This window comes from Myotis brandtii, unplaced genomic scaffold (assembly GCF_000412655.1).
Source record: "Myotis brandtii unplaced genomic scaffold, ASM41265v1 scaffold17, whole genome shotgun sequence".
In the NCBI taxonomy this organism is placed as follows: domain Eukaryota; kingdom Metazoa; phylum Chordata; class Mammalia; order Chiroptera; family Vespertilionidae; genus Myotis; species Myotis brandtii.
In genome coordinates this window covers 7,233,960-7,237,741 of record NW_005356259.1, presented here as the reverse complement: position 1 = coordinate 7,237,741, position 3,782 = coordinate 7,233,960, and the positions used below count along the sequence as shown (strand labels likewise).

General features: G+C 41.1%; 1 non-coding gene across 2 annotated transcripts in view; it reads left to right on the top strand.

Moving 5' to 3' along the window:
• Window positions 1–2,685, top strand: part of LOC102264201 — a 128,544-nt gene extending 125,859 nt beyond the window's left edge. For both annotated transcript variants that reach the window (XR_001361419.1, XR_001361418.1), the window contains exon 5: window positions 2,602–2,685. This is a non-coding gene — a transcript (uncharacterized LOC102264201). The remainder of the gene's footprint in view (window positions 1–2,601) is intronic.
• The last annotated feature ends 1,097 nt before the right edge of the window (window positions 2,686–3,782 follow it).

Genomic DNA, 3,782 nt, shown 5'->3' with positions numbered 1-3,782 from the left:
TAAGTCCTTTGGTTGATCTCTCCCCCTTACCCCCACCCTCCTCTAAGGCCCGACAGTCCAATCAGTGCCTCTCTCTCTGGATCTGTCCTTGTTCATCAGTTTATGTTGTTCATTATATTCCACAAATGACTGAGATCATGTGGTATTTATGCTTCTCTGACTGGCTTATTTCACTTAGCATAATGCTCTCCAGTTCCATCCATGCTGTGGCAAATGGTAAGAATTTCTTCTTTTTTTACAGCAGCATAGTATTCCATTGTGTAGATGTACCACAGTTTTTTAATCCATTCATCTGTTGATGGGCACTTAGGCTGTTTCCAAATCTTAGCTATGGTGAATTGTGCTGCTATGAACATAGGGATGCATATATCCTTTCTGATTGGTGTTTCTGGTTTCTTGGGATATATTCCTAGAAGTGGGATCACTGGGTCAAATGGGAGTTCCATTTTTAACTTTTTGAGGAAACTCCATACTGTCTTCCATAGTGGCTGCACCAGTCTGCATTCCCACCAGCAGTGCACGAGTGTTCCTTTTTCTCCGCATCCTCTCCAGCACTTGTCATTTGTTGATTTGTTGATGATAGCCATTCAGACAGGTGTGAGATGGTACCTCATTGTTGTTTTGATTTGCATCTCTCGGATGATTAGTGACTTTGAGCATGTTTTCATATGTCTCTTGGCTTTCTGAATGTCCTCTTTTGAAAAGTGTCTATTTAGGTCCTTTGCCTATTTTTTGATTGGATTGTTTATCTTCCTTTTGTTAAGTTGTATGAGTTCCCTATAAATGTTGGAGATTAAACCCTTATCAGTGATAACATTGGCAATACTTTTTCTCTTTTAAAATCTGGTCCATCTCATTTTCTTAATTTATGACATTTTAGATTCTGTGGCTCTTTTAGACTTAAATCTAGATGCATTGTTAATGTATTCCAAATATAGAAAGTATGATACCCTATTTCATCAATTTTAAGACATGCTTCTTCTTCATACTTTGAAAAATGAGATGCATCTTAAAATTGATTTGTATCATAGTTTAATGGAGGCATTTTTCCCCTTGGTGGTATGTAAAACTAGTAGGTAATCATTGATGTTTTATGCTTGATAAAAAGTGATGGTTCTTTTTTAAAAAATACATGATGTGTGCTATATCTTTGTGGTAAAAATCTAAGTGGTGAGAATATACTAGTATTATACTAGAGGCCCCAATGCACGAAATTTGTGCAAGAGTGGGCCTTCCTTCCCCCAGCTGCTGGCACCAACTTCCCTCTGGCACCCAGCACCCAGCACCTAGCACCCAGGACCCGGGCTTCCCTCGCAGCCCTGGCTTCGTCCAGAAGGTTGTCTGGTCTAATTAGCATATTGCGCTTTTATTATTATAGATTATTTGGAATTATAGACTTTTAGTGTTTTCTTCAGATTTCTTTCTTTTTGTTCTCACTATCATATTCCTAGTGTCAAATCTAAAACAATTTAGTAATAAGTTTGATGTTCTTTATTCAGTGGAAAACAGTCCGGGGGTTGGGGGTGTACATTGCCTACTAGCACTTTCTGAGGGATTTTGGGCAGGAGCAAGTTTTATAGAGTGTTCAAAGAGACCACAAGAAAGGGCATGTTTGGCGGGGAGCTCCGTTAGCAGGTCCTACTTTCTAGGGTAGGGTAAGCTGGCTGAAACTGAGTTGGAGGACTGATTGGTGTTAGGTTCCTTTGACAGTGAGGTGTTCCCCTTAGTGCATGCTGATTTTGGGTTAGGTTTGTGACATGGATGGGGCCACTAGGGTGGCCTTCATTTTGTGGGTCTCCATATACCAATTAACTTTATCACTAATTAGGTAGGTGTTTTACATTAAACTGGTTCCCTATCTGTGGAAAGCTATCCAGAATTTAAAAAAAGAAAAATGGGGATCAAGAGAAGGAGGCAAGACTTGGGGTTGGGGATGGGGTGGAGTTAAGGTAGTGGGTGGGACCTCCAGGGTTAAGAAAAGAAAAATGGGGCAAGGACACTTTAGGGGGCCATTACTAAGCATTTTTCACTTACCCAGCTTTACTTGGCTGGAAATCCTTTTCAGGTTAAGTCTCTGGTTGTGACATACTAGCTTGTGCGCTACTCAGTAGTTATCTAGGGAATACTCACCTCAGCCTATTCCCTAAATTCCAAAAGCATAAATCCTCTGCCAACGCCTTTTTTCTGCAGAAGTTGCCCTGGTACCCCCTCCAGCTTTTCGGGTAAATCATCTGCTGCTACCTTCTCTTTTATAGGCCACATGGAGTTTGTGTTTCCTCATAATCTGCGGTCTCAAAATTAATAACTAAAAGGGGAATGCTTAGGAAATGTACTTTTCTACAAGGAACTATTACATTTATGGGAACAATTAAATTTGTTGGTTTTTATAGTACAAATACTTAATTTTTGGAAACTTCCTTACCTTACTCTGTCTTTCAGCGTTTAGGTAGAGATTGGTGCAGTCTTTCCGCTTTACTTCAAATATGGGTGCTGAGTTTTATATATTCCTGACAAAATATGCCAGTCATCACTCTTTATCAATTAGCATTCACGTGGTTCTTTTTCTGCTTATTGTCCTGCCTTTGTTTCCTTTTTCCTCAGAGGATGTCCTGAGTAAAGATACTGGGGAATGTGCGATATGCCTGGAAGACTTGCAGCAGGGGGACACGATAGCACGGCTGCCTTGTTTGTGCATCTACCATAAAGGGTGAGTTTATCTCTATGCTCACACACTGATTTTAGCAAAGATCTCCCTCAGAGTTTCAGACATTGTAGTGAGGGCGGAAAAGGTTTCTTCTTCACTGAAACTCCCTCCCCCCATTTCTTAACAAATGATGCCCCCTTTTTTACTGCTAGAATTAAGATTTAAGCCCCTATCTGTTTGTACCCAAAAATCTATCATTTGTCCAGCATTTACTGTGACCCAGGTATTGTTGACAGCTTCTAAAATAGGTCTCTCATGTAAGCCTTGTATCAGTCTCATTTCACAATAGGAAATAAGCTGAGGGACAATAGTAAAAAAATCTCTCCAAGGTCACCTGGCTAGTAAATGGAAGAGCCGAGGTTCTACCCATATCTGTTTGACTCCAAATTCTACCTGGTTTCTTCTAAAGTATTGTGGTTTCAGAGCAACACAGGAAATATTTTAAACTAACTGCAAGAAGAATATTAGCCAAGCTGTCGTGTGTGTGTGTGTGTGTGTGTGTGTGTGTGTGTGTGTGTGTGTGTGTGGTCTGTGTTAATCCTCACCGAGGATATTTTCCCATTTTTTTAAAGAGAGTGGGAGAGGGGGAAAGACAGAGAAAAACACTGATTGGTTGCCTCCTGCATGCGTCTCAACCAGGGCTGGGGGTCATGCCTGCAACCAAGGTACGTGCCCTTAACCAGAATTGAACCTGGGACCCCAGGCCAACCCTCTGTCCACTGAGCCAAACCAGCAAGGGCAAAACCATCTTGGTTTATGGCATGTGCAGACTTGAAATGTGTCAACGGAGAGAATGTTAAATAGTTTGAATCCTGCTGGGGAAAATTCCTGGCTGTTGGGCAAGTTACTTAAGTTTATCATTTGCCACAGGGAGCTTTCTGTGGTGATAGAAGTGTTCTGTATTCGTACTGTTAGTAGAGGAGCCACCAGCCATGTGGCTGTTGAGCACTTAAAGTGTGGCTAGTGTGACTAAGGAACTGCATTTTCCTTTCATTTCACCTTAATGAATTTAAGTTTAAACAGCCACATGTGGTACGTGGCTACTGCATTGAACAGTGCAGATCGACAGGATAATGGT